This window comes from Panulirus ornatus, chromosome 21 (assembly GCF_036320965.1).
Source record: "Panulirus ornatus isolate Po-2019 chromosome 21, ASM3632096v1, whole genome shotgun sequence".
NCBI classification, from domain to species: domain Eukaryota; kingdom Metazoa; phylum Arthropoda; class Malacostraca; order Decapoda; family Palinuridae; genus Panulirus; species Panulirus ornatus.
In genome coordinates, this window is record NC_092244.1 from 30,339,300 (window position 1) to 30,358,631 (window position 19,332).

The 19,332-nt window shown below is 41.0% G+C and overlaps 1 protein-coding gene across 3 annotated transcripts in view; it reads left to right on the forward strand.

Annotated features, from left to right (window-relative positions):
* The window catches only part of LOC139756440 (neuron navigator 2-like), a 368,656-nt gene that overhangs the window by 58,283 nt on the left and 291,041 nt on the right, over positions 1-19,332 (forward strand). For all 3 annotated transcript variants that reach the window (XM_071675884.1, XM_071675886.1, XM_071675885.1), the window contains exon 2: positions 3,989-4,123. The gene's annotated coding sequence lies outside the window, so the exon portion shown is untranslated. The remainder of the gene's footprint in view (positions 1-3,988; positions 4,124-19,332) is intronic.

Sequence of the window (19,332 nt, forward strand, 5' to 3'; positions counted from 1 at the left end):
ACCTCAAGGGAAAATATCTGAAAATGGTAGTTACCTCAAGGGAAAATATCTGAAAATGGTAGTTACCCCAAGGGAAAATATCTGAAAATGGTAGTTACCCCAGGGAAAATATCTGAAAATGGTAGTTACCTCAAGGGAAAATATCTGAAAATGGGTCTTCATACAGCTATTGCTCGTGTTCTGCACTGCTCAAGTCTCTGCTGTGTGTGTGTGTGTGTGTGTGTGTGTGTCTTGCTACCCCATCTCGCGACACCATCCACCGTGTTGTGGCGTAGAGAGAGAGAGAGAGAGAGAGAGAGAGAGAGAGAGAGAGAGAGAGAGAGAGAGAGAGAGAGAGAGAGAGCTAGCTCTACCAGCGTGTCCACAACAGCACCAGATGTCTCTCTCTCTCTCCAGCAGAAGTGGGCCCAGTTGATATCTCCCCCAGCAGTGTTAAACCGCATGGTCGCTCCTCCCTCCCTAAGCACGCGGGGCTCTGACCCTTACGGTGTCTGGCTGGCCCCTCCAAGATATGCGGGTCACACACCAGCGTCGAGGTTAATTACGGCTCAAGTACCAGCGACACCAGGGTCGTTTTCTGTGAGCCACACGAGAGTGGCAAACCATGTTCTATGGAGAATCGTAATTTCTTTGTTAGTTTTTGGTTACGTCAAATCCTTCTTTTAGCTTTTGATGAATTACTCCCTTGGTACTGTGTCTTCCTTGTAGGTAATTTGTGATGTATTTACTTGTTTTTGTGATGTATTTCCTTGTTTATTTGTTTGGTGTTTTTGTATCACTATGCCATACAACCATGGCTCACAGAACGCTATGATGGGTTAATAATAACATACAAAGATAAAGCATAACTGATAAATGTATTTAAGTTATCCAATGATGAGATAAAGTCATTTATTCAACACAGCCATAAGGATGATGAATTATGTATACACTCATGGATGAAGCACAGACATACATGGGAAACCCATGACCCATTCATGGACAGTGAATAATATTCATAGACTTGAAAATGGTGAATAATGTCAAATGGTCAATAACTATTTCATGTGTGGCGAGGTGGCGACGGGAATGGATGAAGGCAGCAAGTATGAATATGTACATGTGTATATATGTATATACCTGTGTATGTATATGCATGTATACGTTGAAATATGTATGTATATGTGCGTGTGTGGGCGTGTATGTATATACGTGTGTATGTGGCTGGGTTGGACCATTCTTCGTCTGTTTCCTTGCGCTACCTCGCTAACGCGGGAGACGGAGCTTAAGTATAACATATATTTATATACACATATAAGGTTCTGAGGTTGTGAGCGAATCATATATTACGTAATTGTGAGAGGCTGGCGGTATCAGACATATTACTGAGTCATTTCAAAATACAATTATTTGTATCTTGTGGCATTTGTGATATGTATCATTATCATCATCATCACTACAGACATTAATACTGGAAATATGAAACTCTCTAACTCTCTCTCTCTCTCTCTCTCTCTCTCTCTCTCTCTCTCTCTCTCTCTCTCTCTCTCTCGGACATGAACAGCTGGGCCACACGTGATGGGTATTATTTCACCTCGTCAAAAAAATATCTTCCTTGTGGCACCATTATGTCTGGCTGGCTCTCTGGTGGCCACATATGGGTGGCCACACTCTGGCTGGCTCTCTGGTGGCCACATATGGGTGGCCACAGTCCGGCTGGCTCTCTGGTGGCCACATATGGGTGGCCACAGTCTGGCTGGCTCTCTGGTGGCCACATATGGGTGGCCACAGTCCGGCTGGCTCTCTGGTGGCCACATATGGGCGGCCACAGTCTGGTTGGCTCTCTGGTGGCCACATATGGGTGGCCACAGTCTGGCTGGCTCTCTGGTGGCCACATATGGGTGGCCACACTCTGGCTGGCTCTCTGGTGGCCACATATGGGTGGCCACAGTGTGGCTGGCTCTCTGGTGGCCACTTATAAGTGGCCACACCCTGGCTGGCTTGGCTCCATACAACCCTCAGCAGACGTGAACGAAAAGTCAGCAACGCTAAGTTGAAATTCTGATGTTAGTCTTTCATTCTTGGTGTTGATAACCCTTGACTGAACACACATGTACACACGACTGAACACACGTGTACACACGACTGAACACACATGTACACAGGACTGAACATATGTAGACAGGACTGAACACACACATGTATACAGGACTGAACACACACATGTATACAGGACTGAACACACGTGTACACAGGACTGAACACCCATGTACACAGGACTGAACACATGTACACAGGACTGAACACACATGTACACAGGACTGAACACATGTACACAGGACTGAACACACATGTGCACAGGACTGAACACCCATGTACACAGGATTGAAAATTTTACAAGAATTTTGGCTTTGAACAAGAAATACGAGAAAACGACATATTTTGAGTTGCTGCTGAACTTGACATGTATTCGTAAGTAAAACAACGAGAGCAGAAGGTACACCCTTCATCCATTATATTTCATTGTATAATATTTAATGGTATGTTATCTTGAACAAGAAAATGAGTTATCTTTCCTAAGATTATCTTATCAACCCATTTCACACGAGTACTGGGTAAATATATATATATATATATATATATATATATATATATATATATATATATATATATATATATATATATATATTCCTATGAGTCCACGGGGAAAATGAAACACGAGAAGTTCCCAAGTGCACTTTCGTGTAATAATCACATCATCAGGGGAGACACAAGAGAGGAATATAACAGTCAGTTATGTATATCAACAACCCAAACATCCACTGAATTCCCAACTGACCCTGGAATTGAGGTGAAAATGCTCCAGTGCCCGAGTGAGTAATACCTTAACCAGCGCCAGAATTGTGAAGAGAATTAGCTAATTAAGTTGTAAAAATTCTCAAAGATGAACTGTAGATGCAATACCAGGAATTGTGATGTAGGTATGTACCAAATTCCAGTGTTACTGTTCGAATGGAGGGTTCAACCAGGTTGGGTCTAGCAACTATAAGGAGACAGACAGACAGACACACAGACAGACAGACAGACACACAGACAGACACACAGACAGGCAGACAGACAGACAGACAGACAGACAGACAGACAGACAGACAGACACACAGACACACACACAGACAGACAGACAGACACACAGACAGACACACAGACAGACAGACAGACTGACTGACTGACACACAGACAGACAGACAGACACACACACACACAGACAGACACACAGACTGACACACAGACACACAGACAGACACACAGACACGCAGACAGACGGACGCACAGACACACAGACAGACACACAGACAGACCACAGTGAAGTCTTGCGACAGTACTGGACATAAAGGTTAAATGAGGAGACTTTGTACATGATTTAAGGCCGTATGATACTCTTGGATGGTCTGAAACTACCGTGGTCTATTTAAGACTCTCAAACTAGTTCATTTTCAGTCTTGTAGTTCACAAGAAATCGTGCAATTCATCATTTTGTATCAATGATAATTTTGTATATAGGTGTTGTACGTGAGTCACGATAATTCTACTCTGTATATATTTCAGACTTCGTGTCTAAGTAATGATGGGTGAGACATTCTTATTCGTAAAGGAAGAGGACTTATATACCCACAGTGAGATCATAACTATCTTTAACAACCTCTAAAGTTGTTTAAGATAGTTATAACTTCAAGGCTTCATTGACCCTCGGTAGTTAATAAGCCTCAAAACTCAAATCACCAACAACTCTTCAGTTTATATCCTCCTGCAGAACCATTTTTTTTTTTAATTGTATATTGTGTCTTGCGTCTTCTATCTTGTCTTCTGTGTTTTATGGTAATTAGCGTTAATTATGGGCGTCCCAGCGTAGGTTCCTGTCTTCCACGTATGGACGTAAAGGTTGAGTAGTCTATAAGTGAGAGAAACCTTAACTAATCGTGTTTAGAAATAATGTGTTTGTCTGTTTCAGGTGAAGATAAGTAAGAGTGGCTTGGCTGCAGCAGTTCCCCCGCCCACCCTGAAGAAAACGGACACTTGAAGAAAACGGACACTTGAAGAAAACGGACACTTGAAGAAAACGGACGCTTCAATTGATGTACAGAAGGTATGTTTCAGTAGCTTTCTGTCGTAATGCTAACATACTTGATATATTTACGAGTATCAATTGCACTTTAGTTGAGCATTAGATAATAAAAATTCCCGTACTAAGTACCTCTCTATTGATAGTAAATGGCAAAGCGATTTTTTGGCATTTAAGATGAGAAATATTAGGTATGTCAATTATTACTTCAACACAACCTATATATATATATATATATATAAATGTGTGGAAGTCGAGAACATTATCTCGGAAAGCAAAAATGGGTATGTTTGAAGGAATAGTGGTTCCAACAATGTTGTATGGTTGCGAGGCGTGGGCTATGGATAGAGTTGTGCGCAGGAGGATGGATGTGCTGGAAATGAGATGTTTGAGGACAATGTGTGGTGTGAGGTGGTTTGATCGAGTAAGTAACGTAAGGGTAAGAGAGATGTGTGGAAATAAAAAGAGCGTGGTTGAGAGAGCAGAAGAGGGTGTTTTGAAATGGTTTGGGCACATGGAGAGAATGAGTGAGGAAAGATTGACAAAGAGGATATATGTGTCGGAGGTGGAGGGAACGAGGAGAAGAGGGAGACCAAATTGGAGGTGGAAAGATGGAGTGAAAAGGATTTTGTGTGATCGGGGCCTGAACATGCAGGAGGGTGAAAGGAGAGCAAGGAATAGAGTGAATTGGAGCGATGTGGTATTCAGGGGTTGAATTGCTGTCGGTGGATTGAATCAAGGCATGTGAAGCGTCCGGGGTAAACCATGGAAAGCTGTGTAGGTATGTATATTTGCGTGTGTGGACGTGTGTATGTACATGTGTATGGGGGGGGTTGGGCCATTTCTTTCGTCTGTTTCCTTGCGCTACCTCGCAACCGCGGGAGACAGCGACGAGGTATAAAAAAAAAAAAAAAAAAAAAAAAAAAATATATATATATATATATATATATATATATATATATATATATATATATATATATATATATATATTTACAAATATATATATATATTTACAAATATATATATATATATATATATATATATATATATATATATATATATATATATATATATATATTCCGAAAGGCTTTCGAGAAAGTACCTCACAAGAGACTTTTACATCAGCTCAAAGCACACGGAACCGGTGAAGAACTCTGTCCATGGATCAGAGACTCTGGCTTCCCTGGCAGTGTGTGATATTAAACAGCGAAGCCTCAGATTGGCAGGACGTAACAAGTGGTGTGCCACAGGGGTCGGTCCTGGGCCCAATTCTTTTCATAATAGACATTAATGCCCTAAAACTGAGTCTCATATCTAAGACATCCAAATTTGCTGACGATACTAAACCAGGAGATAGAGCAGTAAACAGGCGGGTTTGTGAAATGATTCAAAAGAGATCTTACTGGCAGAGTGGTCAGACAGATGGTAAATGAAGTTTACTGTAGACAAGTGTAAAGTTATGCAGTTTGGAGACAAGAATATACTTTACGAGTACAAACTATTCGGAAACACTCTAACTAAAGTAAATGAAGGAAGAGGACCTCGGAGGTGTGTTTAGCATCAGTCTGAAATACACTAAACAGTGTCAAGCAGCAAGTATTAAAAGGCAACCAAATGTTGGGTTTCATAACCAGGAACATAGATTACAAGACGCCAGAAACAATTCTCCCACTTTTATGATTCTCTAGTAAGACCACATCTTGAATATCAGGTCCAGTTTTGGTCCACAAACTATAAAGAAAAAAAGACGAGGAAAAGTTTGAGCAAGTACAAAGATGCGCGACCAAATTCATCCCCTCCTTTAGAAATCTGACATACGAAGAGAGGATAAGATAATTGGATCTCTTTTCCCTTAAAAAAACGTAGACTTCTCGGCGACTTAATGAGAGTGGTCAAAATTCTGAACAAGTTCAATAAAGTAAATCGCGAACATCTTTTCCAAGTTCAAGAGAATACGGTTACCAGGACGAATGGAATAAAACTCAAAGCTAAAAGATGTAGTCCAGACGTGGGGAAAAGGTTTCTTTTCCTATAGGTGTGTTGAACATTGGAATAAGTTACGTTCAGACATAATGAATACAGAAACTATAAATACCTTCAAAAGTCGTTTAGACAAATATTTGATAGATCCAGGTATAGTCTGAGAAAAACGCCAGATATGAACGTATAAACGACCGCAGTAACGGGGACACTAGAAGGCTAATGTGCAGCAGCGGGGGTCGGTGATAGCTGAAAAAAAAAAAAATACTGAGTAGAATTCCATTTTCTGTCGTTATTTTTTTTTTCTTTTCACCAGACAACCCAGTCGTGGGCTAGTCAGACCTCCTGTTGTCTGTCTTTCTCTTGTAAACTTCACTCAGGGGGCTGAAACCATACCTAACTTCACTTTGGGGCTGAAAACATACCTAACTTCACTTTGGGGGGCTGAAACCCAACCTAACTTCCCCCATGGGGGCTAGGTTATACCTTGGTCTTCAATGTAATCGTCAGCAATGTATCAGCGCCTCTGTCGTAAGCCTCGTCCCACCACAGGTTGAACACTGTACACACGAACGCACGCACACCAACGAATTGTATGTAAACACGAAACTGTAACGAGCACACAGCTTCCAAATAACGCAGAAAATAAGGTAAATATCGTCCGTTGGTAGAAGCTAGTTCAGACTTTAATAGTTAGTTAAGATTTTAAAAGCAGTTACTTTAAGTTTACAGTGATCCGTTTTAACGCTCAAAAGGCATTTCAGTAACGTGTTTTATCCACACGTTTTCCATGATCTTCAAAACGCTTAATATATATATATATATATATATATATATATATATATATATATATATATATATTTTTTTTTTTTTTTATACTTTGTCGCTGTCTCCCGCGTCTGCGAGGTAGCGCAAGGAAACAGACGAAAGAAATGGGCCCCCCCCCCCCCATACACATGTACATACACACGTCCACACACGCAAATATACATACCTACACAGCTTTCCATGGTTTACCCCAGACGCTTCACATGCCCCGACTCAATCCACTGACAGCACGTCAACCCCTGTATACCACATCGCTCCAATTCACTCTATTCCTTGCCCTCCTTTCACCCTCCTGCATGTTCAGGCCCCGATCACACAAAGTCTTTTTCACTCCATCTTTCCACCTCCAATTTGGTCTCCCTCTTCTCCTCGTTCCCTCCACCTCCGACACATATATCCTCTTGGTCAATCTTTCCTCACTCATTCTCTCCATGTGCCCAAACCATTTCAAAACACCCTCTTCTGCTCTCTCAACCACGCTCTTTTTATTTCCACACATCTCTCTTACCCTTACGTTACTTACTCGATCAAACCACCTCACACCACACATTTTCCTCAAACATCTCATTTCCAGCACGTCCATCCTCCTGCGCACAACTCTATCCATAGCCCACGCCTCGCAACCATACAACATTGTTGGAACCACTATTCCTTCAAACATACCCATTTTTGCTTTCCGAGATAATGTTCTCGACTTCCACACATATATATTTTTTTTTTTTTTATACTTTGTCGCTGTCTCCCGCGTTTGCGAGGTAGCGCAAGGAAACAGACGAAAGAAATGGCCCAACCCCCCCCCCCCCACATACACATGTACATACACACGTCCACACACGCAAATATACATACCTACACAGCTTTCCATGTTTTACCCGGGACGCTTCACATGCCTTGATTCAATCCACTGACAGCACGTCAACCCCTGTATACCACATCGCTCCAATTCACTCTATTTCTTGCCCTCCTTTCACCCTCCTGCATGTTCAGGCCCCGATCACACAAAATCCTTTTCACTCCATCTTTCCACCTCCAATTTGGTCTCCCTCTTCTCCTCGTTCCCTCCACCTCCGACACATATATCCTCTTGGTCAATCTTTCCTCACTCATTCTCTCCATGTGCCCAAACCATTTCAAAACACCCTCTTCTGCTCTCTCAACCACGCTCTTTTTATTTCCACACATCTCTCTTACCCTTACGTTACTTACTCGATCAAACCACCTCACACCACACATTGTCCTCAAACATCTCATTTCCAGCACATCCATCCTCCTGCGCACAACTCTATCCATAGCCCACGCCTCGCAACCATACAACATTGTTGGAACCACTATTCCTTCAAACATACCCATTTTTGCTTTCCGGGATAATGTTCTCGACTTCCACACATTTTTCAAGGCTCCCAAAATTTTCGCCCCCTCCCCCACCCTATGATCCACTTCCGCTTCCATGGTTCCATCCGCTGACAGATCCACTCCCAGATATCTAAAACACTTCACTTCCTCCAGTTTTTCTCCATTCAAACTCACCTCCCAATTGACTTGACCCTCAACCCTACTGTACCTAATAACCTTGCTCTTATTCACATTTACTCTTAACTTTCTTCTTCCACACACTTTACCAAACTCCGTCACCAGCTTCTGCAGTTTCTCACATGAATCCGCCACCAGCGCTGTATCATCAGCGAACAACAACTGACTCACTTCCCAAGCTCTCTCATCCCCAACAGACTTCATACTTGCCCCTCTTTCCAAAACTCTTGCATTTACCTCCCTAACAACCCCATCCATAAACAAATTAAACAACCATGGAGACATCACACACCCCTGCCGCAAATCTACATTCACTGAGAACCAATCACTTTCCTCTCTTCCTACACGTACACATGCCTTACATCCTCGATAAAAACTTTTCACTGCTTCTAACAACTTTCATCCCACACCATATATTCTTAATACCTTCCACAGAGCATCTCTATCAACTCTATCATATGCCTTCTCCAGATCCATAAATGCTACATACAAATCCATTTGCTTTTCTAAGTATTTCTCACATACATTCTTCAAAGCAAACACCTGATCCACACATCCTCTACCACTTCTGAAACCACACTGCTCTTCCCCAATCTGATGCTCTGTACTTGCCTTCACCCTCTCAATCAATACCCTCCCATATAATTTACCAGGAATACTCAACAAACTTATACCTCTGTAATTTGAGCATTCACTCTTATCCCCTTTGCCTTTGTACAATGGCACTATGCACGCATTCCGCCAATCCTCAGGCACCTCACCATGAGTCATACATACATTAAATAACCTTACCAACCAGTCAACAATACAGTCACCCCCTTTTTTAATAAATTCCACTGCAATACCATCCAAACCTGCTGCCTTGCCGGCTTTCATCTTTCGGAAAGCTTTCACTACCTCTTCTCTGTTTACCAAATCATTTTCCCTAACCCTCTCACTTTGCACACCACCTCGACCAAAACACCCTATATCTGCCACTCTATCATCAAACACATTCAACAAACCTTCAAAATACTCACTCCATCTCCTTCTCACATCACCACTACTTGTTATCACCTCCCCATTTGCGCCCTTCACTGAAGTTCCCATTTGCTCCCTTGTCTTACGCACTTTATTTACCTCCTTCCAGAACATCTTTTTATTCTCCCTAAAATTTAATGATACTCTCTCACCCCAACTCTCATTTGCCCTTTTTTTCACATCTTGCACCTTTCTCTTGACCTCCTGTCTCTTTCTTTTATACATCTCCCACTCAATATATATATATATATATATATATATATATATATATATATATATATATATATATATATATATATATTTATATATATATATATATATATATATATATATATATATATATAATAAATATATATATATAATAAATATATATATATATATATATATATATATATATATATATATATATATATATATATATATATATATATATTTTCCATACTATTCGCCATTTCCCGCATTAGCGAGGTAGCGTTAAGAACAGAAGACGGAGTCTTTGAGGGAATATCCTCACTTGGCCCCCTTCTCTGCTCCTCTCTTGGATTTTCTCGAACACATATGGTTGAAATCACGCTCCGCCACTCTCATTTTTATTTTATTAATTCTTATACTTCCTTAGTCTTGTTGAATTAAACTTCTATCCATAAAGAATTTCATTGTGTATCAACGTATACAATTTACCAAATAAAGATATTTTATCGTATTTTTCAACCACGCTCAAACTACACAACTACTGCTAAACTTAATTACTCCTTATTTCAAAGTTATTTTAGTGGCGCATTAAACAGGAAATTAACTACAGTAACCATAAACTATTAACAGATCTGGCAGAACTGTCTCCTCTGGTGCTAACAAATACTGATGTTCTATCAATGATGAAAACTGAGCATTATACACAACGCTTGTTTTTCATCAAAAAAAAAAAGAAGTCTTGTTTGCGTAGTCTGTTGACCGTGACTCATAAGTATATGTCTAAGTCAACATTAATGTTTTTATATAATTTAATAGTGTTATTAGCTCAGTGTGTGAGCCTATAATCAATAACTCATCATGTAACACAATTTTTATTCCTGGATGGTAAATATTATTTCCTTATTGTTTATTTCTAAAAAAAAAAAAAGTAGAGTAAAATGGCTGATATTCCATTCAAATTTTGCCTTTCTTGACCAAGACGGTGATAATTTTGAAATTTATCTATTTCCAATTGGACCACGGGCGAATTTGCACAATTTTAATCCACATAAAGTCAGAAAAACAAATTATGAATCAAAATTAACATATATTTACATTGATGTTCAACAAAACCACAAAATATGAATCAAAATTAACATATATTTACATTGATGTTCAACAAAACCACAAAATATGACTCAAAATTAACTTATATTTACATTGATGTTATACAATAGTGATCACAAAAGACTTAGAAGTGAGTAGTTTTACGAAATTTACGATTGGACTGTCAATCAATTTCACGAATCCGACCCCAAATTTAATCCATTATATGTTCCTTAATGGCTGGCCGTGTTCGAGATCCAGTACATCCTGGTGGAAGCGCTCGCCTCGCTCCTCCGCATACGCTGCCATGTTGTCCTTGAATGGATCCAGATGAGCTTCAAGAATATGGACTTTGAGAGACATCCAGCGATCCATTTTGCCTTAGTTCAACATAGTCTCAACCAATTCCATGTAGTTTTGAGCCTCTTGATTGGCCAGGAAACCCCGAACCACTGAGACAAAGGTGTACCGAGCTCCTTTCTCCTTCCTCGTGAGGTTCTTAGGGAGTTCTTTGCGCTTCTGGATCCTCCTCTGTGGTCAGACGAAGACGCCGGCTCTGACACTTTGCCTCAGACAGCTCATGGAAGAAACTTTGAAGGGTAATTGAAGGTTGTAGACTCATCCAGAGCTGCGATAGACTGTATCCTGTATGACCTAATTGGACGTGCAGTGAAGCTTGGAAATGTGATAGATGCAGTCTGGCCAATTCGATGTGTGGAAGGGTCCAGTAAGCAGAAGCAGCAATTACTTGATTGGTCAGTGGGTTTCCCGTCAAATTTTTTGGGGTAGCGAACTTCATGGTTCTCTCTTCCCCTCTGTAACATTCTGGAAAAGAACGATATAAAATTGTGCTTATGAAAAAACATTATATATTTGGATGTAAATTGATTTCACCCCCTGACTAATGTGTGAGAGATGATCTCAACATGTTCCATGTATGATATTCATTTTCAATAACATTGAAAATTTTAGAAAATTAAAATAAAAAAAATTTTGAATTTTAAAAATTCAAAAAATTTTAACAAAATTTCAGCCATCCAAATGAGCATCAAATGTCTATTTTACCTTCTGGGGTTTTCTTTGCATTGTTCGCTGGTGGAATGAAGTGGCCAGACTTGCTGAAATTGAAATATTCCTTGAAGACCTGGCCCATCTCGGCTGACGCCCCGTTTTCTTTCGTTTGGATAAAATTCTTGGCAGACACAGCAAAATGCGTCTGCCAGATACCTCTAGATGCCGTCTCCGACAAGTGTATGTATATATATGTATCCACTGAGCCAGCCAGGTCTGAACTGAACTGGTGGGTTTGAGACACTTATATTTATACTACTATTTATATTACTGGAAACTTCTAAGTCTTATATCAGCTACTTAAAAGTGAATGAATCTATCTAGGGAATGTTATGAAAAATAAGTAAATTTCAAAATGTCATTTTCCTCATCACGAAAGCAAAGTTTCAAAGGAATAATAGCCATTTTCTATACTTTTTTTTGACGTGATCAATTAGAAAATAAAACGTATTACCCTGGAACAGACAAATAAAGTAAAATTCTTTTTATACTTTCTACAATCTCTCCAGCTCGTGTGTTGGGAATGTCTCAATGGTTATAATTCCACTAACGATTATGTAAATTTCACAGAAGAAATATGCTAATCATTAATCATACAGTCATGATTAAAACCTTCATCTTGATTTTAATCACACGCTAAAAACATAAGTCAGGAATATATAGAAAAATTTGTAAGTTGTAATCAGCCACCAGGTGCCATGTATGGGGGTGTGGGTCGTGTTTTCTGTTATTTCGCTAAAGAAACTTATATATTAACGACTTCAGTGTACACAAGAGCAACCTATGTGGACTAATAGGTCTTTTTTTATAGTTTCCCCTTCAGTCTTTTATTCCTATATGGCCAATAAAACCAAGTGAAATTCGATCGTCTGAGTGAAACGTAGAACCACAGAAAACGCGGAATATCATTCACAAGCGACGTATGGCAACTCACCGATTATAGTTATAATCAAAATACCTGTAATCATTTACAACATCCTGGTCAAAATACCTGTAATCATTTACAACATCCTGGTCAAAATACCTATAATCATTTACCACATCCTGGTCAAAATACCTGTAATCATTTACAACATCCTGGCCAAAATACCTATAATCATTTACAACATCCTGGTCAAAATACCTGTAATCATTTACAACATCCTAGTCAAAATACCTGTAATCATTTACAACATCCTGGTCAAAATACCTATAATCATTTACAACATCCTGGCCAAAATACCTATAATCATTTACAACATCCTGGCCAAATACACTGGTCAAAATACATATAGTCAGTTACTACATCCTGGCCAAATACACTGGTCAAAATACTTGTAATAATTTACATCTTGGCCAAATACACTGGTCAAAATACTTGTAATAATTTACATCTTGGCCAAATACACTGGTCAAAATACTTGTAATAATTTACATCCTGGCCAAATACACTGGTCAAAATACTTGTAATAATTTACATCCTGGCCAAATACACTGGTCAAAATACTTGTAATAATTTACATCTTGGCCAAATACACTGGTCAAAATACTTGTAATAATTTACATCTTGGCCAAATACACTGGTCAAAATACTTGTAATAATTTACATCTTGGCCAAATACACTGGTCAAAATACTTGTAATAATTTACATCCTGGCCAAATACACTGGTCAAAATACATAAAGTCAGTCACAACATTTTGGCTGGACAACACAGGATGTATAACCTACGTCCAGTCCAAACTTGGTCAAATCAAATGATGAACATCAAATACGTCACTTACCTTCGACCATCAGATGCAAGCAGGGGTTGTGGAGGCCATTAATCTTGATTAATAACGATATTAATCACCTGATCCGTTTTCCAGATCATAACACTGTATTCAGGTGGTTTTGTGTGTATTTATCTATGGTTGTATTGTTCTGAAGCCAGTGTTGATCACTGCTGTGTATTTGATCACTGCTTCACTACGCTTTTTACTCAGTGCTGTGATCAATAATCATTGCTCGTTTTCCATGAGCTGATCAATATTCACGATTTACCACAAAGATTAATATTTTTTTCCTCTGTTATGTAATTTTACTCTCACTTACACGGTAATATTACTCAGTTGAGGAGGTACTACTTAAATAAGGCACTTACAAAAGGCACTTATAAAGACTCGGAGTTCGTAACACACTGATGTTAAGTGTTTGTTTTGTTTTCTAAGTAACATTCAGTGTTCACTACACTAGGCAGTCGGCCCACAACCCACCCCAGGTGTTTATCTTCCTCCTTGTGGCTGGCTGATAATGGGTGTCTGGCTTAGCCTGGTGTGTGTGTGTGTGTGTGTGTGTGTGTGAGTGTGTGTGTGTGTGTGTGTGTGTGTGTGTGAGTGAGTTGTGTGTGTGTGTGTGTGTGTGTGTGTGTGTGTGTGTGTGTGTGTGTGTGTGTGTGTGTGTGTGTGTGTGTGTGTGTGTGTGTGTGTGTGTGTGTGTGGTGTGTGTGTGTGTGTGTGTGAGTGAGTTAGTGTGTGTGTGTGTGTGTGTGTGTGTGTGTGTGTGTGTGTGAGTTAGTGTGTGTGTGTGTGTGTGTGTGGTGTGTGTGTGTGTGTGTGTGTGTGTGTGTGTGTGAGTGTGTGTGTGTGTGTGTGTGTGTGTGTGTGTGTGTGTGTGTGTGTGTGTGTGTGTGTGTGTGAGTGAGTGAGTGTGTGTGTGTGTGTGTGTGTGTGTGTGTGTGTGTGTGTGTGTGTGTGTGTGAGTGTAGGTGTGAGTGAGTGTGTGTGTGTGTGTGTGTGTGTGTGTGTGTGTGTGTGTGTGTGTGTGTGTGAGTGTGTAGTGTGTGTGTGTGTGTGTGTGTGTGTGTGTGTGTGTGTGTGTGTGTGTGTGTGTGTGTGTGTGTGTGTGTGTGTGTGTGTGTGTGTGTGTGTGTGTGTGTGTGTGTGTGTGTGTGTGTGTGTGTGTGTGTGTGTGTGTGTGTGTGTGTGTGTGTGTGTGTGTGTGTGTGTGTGTGTGTGTGTGTGTGTGTGTGTGTGTGTGTGTGTGAGTGTGTGTGTGTGTGTGTGTGTGTGTGTGTGTGTGTGTGTGTGTGTGTGTGTGTGTGTGTGTGTGTGTGTGTGTGTGTGTGTGTGTGTGTGTGTGTGTGTGTGTGTGTGTGTGTGTGTGTGTGTGTGTGTGTGTGTGTGTGTGTGTGTGTGTGTGTGTGTGTGTGTGTGTGTGTGTGTGTGTGTGTGTGTGTGTGTGTGTGTGTGTGTGTGTGTGTGTGTGTGTGTGTGTGTGTGTGTGTGTGTGAGTGTGTGTGTGTGTGTGTGTGTGTGTGTGTGTGTGTGTGTGTGTGTGTGTGTGTGTGTGTGTGTGTGTGTGTGTGTGTGTGTGTGTGTGTGTGTGTGTGTGTGTGTGTGTGTGTGTGTGTGTGTGTGTGTGTGAGTGTGTGTGTGTGTGTGTGTGTGTGTGTGTGTGTGTGTGTGTGTGTGTGTGTGTGTGTGTGTGTGTGTGTGTGTGTGTGTGTGTGTGTGTGTGTGTGAGTGTGTGTGTGTGTGTGTGTGTGTGTGTGTGTGTGTGTGTGTGTGTGTGTGTGTGTGTGTGTGTGTGTGTGAGTGTGTGTGTGTGTGTGTGTGTGTGTGTGTGTGTGTGTGTGTGTGTGTGTGTGTGAGTGTGTGTGTGTGTGTGTGTGTGTGTGTGTGTGTGTGTGAGTGTGTGTGTGTGTGTGTGTGTACACGTAAGGTGGAAGACATGGTACGTGGGCAAGGTTAAGAGGAGCCATGCGAGTGTAGAACTCCCTCCGCGTAACGCATAATTAGTAATCACAGTTGTAATCACACTTAGTAATCACATAAGTAATCAATAGTAATCACACTTAGTAATCAATAGTAGTCACAATATTAATTAATAGTAATCACTCTTGGTAATCCCACTTGATATCACAGTAATCACACTTATTAATCCAACAGCAATTACTTAGTAATCACAATAGTAATCTCACTTAGTAATCACATGCGGTATCAATGATAACAGTAATCACAGTAGTAATCTCTTAGTAATCACTATAGTAATCAATAGTACTCGCACTTGGTATCAATAATCACACTAGTAATCACAATAGTAATCATTAGTAATCACACTGCCCACAATAGTAATCACAGCCTGCAGGAGCCCAGATCGCTGTTGCCCGCGTCGGGGTGTGAGGGCAACTGGCTGTGTTCGTAGCCTCGGCCAGGGTCTTCGCCCGTAACAAGCGGTTGGGCTGTTAACGAGGTAGTTTGGCTTCGTCTATTGTTAAGGAAAGACAAAGAGAAAAATATGTTAATATAATTACGAAATTAACTTTGTTAAATTTATAAGTAAATGATAAATGATCTCACACAACACAGAGCTTGAGATGGTGCGCCCGGGGTGTCACGTGACACATTCACGGGTGTCATGTGTCACATGCCTCTCTGACGTGACACATTCACGGGTGTCATGTGTCACATGCCTCTCTGACATGACACATTCACGGGTGTCATGTCGTGTGTCACATGCCTCTCTGACATGACACATTCACGGGTGTCATGTCGTGTGTCACATGCCTCTCTGACGTGACACATTCACGGGTGTCATGTGTGTCACATGCCTCTCTGACGTGACATGACACATTCACGGGTGTCATGTGTGTCACATGCCTCTCTGACGTGACATGACACATTCACGGGTGTCATGTCGTGTGTCACATGCCTCTCTGACGTGACATGACACATTCACGGGTGTCATGTCATGTGTCACATGCCTCTCTGACGTGACATGACACATTCACGGGTGTCATGTGTCACATGCCTCTGACGTGACATGACACATTGACGGGTGTCATGTCGTGTGTTACATGCCTCTCTGACGTGACACATTCACGGGTGTCATGTCATGTGTGTCACATGCCTCTCTGACGTGACACATTCACGGGTGTCATGTCGTGTGTTACATGCCTCTCTGACGTGACACATTCACGGGTGTCATGTCGTGTGTCACATGCCTCTCTGACGTGACACATTCACGGGTGTCATGTCATGTGTCACATGCCTCTCTGACGTGACACATTCACGGGTGTCATGTCATGTGTCACATGCCTCTCTGACGTGACACATTCACGGGTGTCATGTCATGTGTCACATGCCTCTCTGACGTGACACATTCACGGGTGTCATGTCATGTGTCACATGCCTCTCTGACGTGACACATTCACGGGTGTCATGTCGTGTGTCACATGCCTCTCTGACGTGACATGACACATTCACGGGTGTCATGTCGTGTGTCACATGCCTCTCTGACGTGACATGACACATTCACGGGTGTCATGTCATGTGTCACATGCCTCTCTGACGTGACATGACACATTCACGGGTGTCATGTGTGTTACATGCCTCTCTGACGTGACACATTCACGGGTGTCATGTCGTGTGTCACATGCCTCTCTGACGTGACACATTCACGGGTGTCATGTCGTGTGTCACATGACACACCGATGTGTTGTGTCATCACAACAGACCCATGTGTTATGATTGGACCATAACAACCGGTTCGAAAACTCTTACATTCACTCTAACAACTTTTTATTTACCGTTAAGGTGTACTGTGTTGTGAGTGGCTTACAACCTCAGGTGTGTTAACGAGCCAATTATCCCCTTAATGGCTGTTCAGAGCCGGGGAAACGGAGACTTAGAGAGGTTGTGGTAAGAATAAATGTGATGTTGTGAGTACACCACAGAGAGAGAGAGAGGCGTCTCTCTCTCTCTCTCTCTCTCTCTCTCTCTCTCTCTCTCTCTCTCTCTCTCTCTCTATCTATCTCTCTCTCTCTATCTATCTATCTATCTCTATCTATCTATCTATCTCTCTCACACTGAGTTTTGGTTGTTAATGTATTGTTTCTCTGGCAATGACATGATATTCTGTAAGAAGGAATGTTGTGATGAATGAAGCATTCATTGCGTTCGAGAATGAAGGAAGGAATGAATGAAGTGAAAGAAGTGGAACTTGCAGACGCTTGATTGAAGTGTCACTATTTCTTGTATGGTAATTACCTTAGCTGGCCTTCGTATTGGTCTTCACATTAGGCAATTGTAATTAATTACTTTAAAAGTAATCGGTCGATGCCTTTAATTCATTCAAAAAAAAAACGAATCGATTCGACACCGATTCATTTAATGGGTTTCGAGTTTTTAAAGTGAATCGTTCAACATTTATTGCGTTTTCACTGATGATAATCATTTATCAGTTATAGATAACATGACCCACATAAATAGATAGTGAAAACGTTTATCTTTATGAGAGAATCGTTATCATACGAGTAGATAAGTCGAAGCACTTACGTCATAAACGATCGTAATGGATAGTTAGAGAAATGTGAGGCCATACACCAAGATCCTACAATATTCCAACCCATTTTGAGAAATCCAACACCTGAGATAGACTCAAAAAACCCGCCTTAACCCTTTAATTACGACTATGAATGCTGTAAAAGATGATATATGAGATTCGATCTTATGATATATGAGATTCGATCATATAAAGGGCGACTTTGAAACAAATGGTGGCTGTCAAGGATGATGTATAAGATTCGATTCTATAAATGGGCGACTTGGAAGCAGATTCCTTCACCTACTTCCTACAGGTTAGCCAAAGGAAAAGGAAACCGGTTGATCCTATCCTATATCTCGACCACTTACTTCCTACACTGGACTGAAGGATGTGTTGACATCCTTAGCAATAAGGAGCCACAGGCCATCATTACACCTTCCCTAGTTAATGCCTCGGTGAAGGCGAAAGTTTGAATGCAACATATGATGCACTAGGAACAGCTGGTGCTTGACCATCCACATGTAACGGTAGAATAATACTGAGAAAATTAGACAACATAAGAAGATTAATAATTTTAAATATGCTGTCGTATTCCATTTATGTCCGTTAAAGAAAACCTGCTCCCAGCGTATACTATTACACACACACACACACACACACACACACATATATATATATATATATCATGGGCTATGGATAGAGTTGTGCGCAGAAGGGTGGATGTGCTGGAAATGAGATGTTTGAGGACAATATATGATGTGAGATGGTTTGATCGAGTAAGTAATGAAAGGGTAAGAGAGATATGTGGTAATAAAAAGAGCGTGGTTGAGAGAGCAGAAGAGGGTGTTTTGAAATGGTTTGGGCACATGGAGAGAATTAGTGAGGAAAGATTGACCAAGAGGATATATGTGTCGGAGGTGGAGGGAACGAGGAGAAGTGGGAGACCAAATTGGAGGTGGAACGATGGAGTGAAAAAGATTTTGAGCGATCGGGGCCTGAACATGCAGGAGGGTGAAAGGCGTGCAAGGAATAGAGTGAATTGGAACGATGTGGTATACCGGGGTCGACATGCTGTCAATGGATTAAACCAGGGCATGTGAAGCGTCTGGGGTAAACCATGGAAAGTTCGGTGAGGCCTGGATGTGGAAAGGGAGCTGTGGTTTCGGTGCATTATTACATGACAGCTAGAGACTGAGTGTGAACGAATGTGGCCTTTGTTGTCTTTTCCTAGCGCTACCTCAC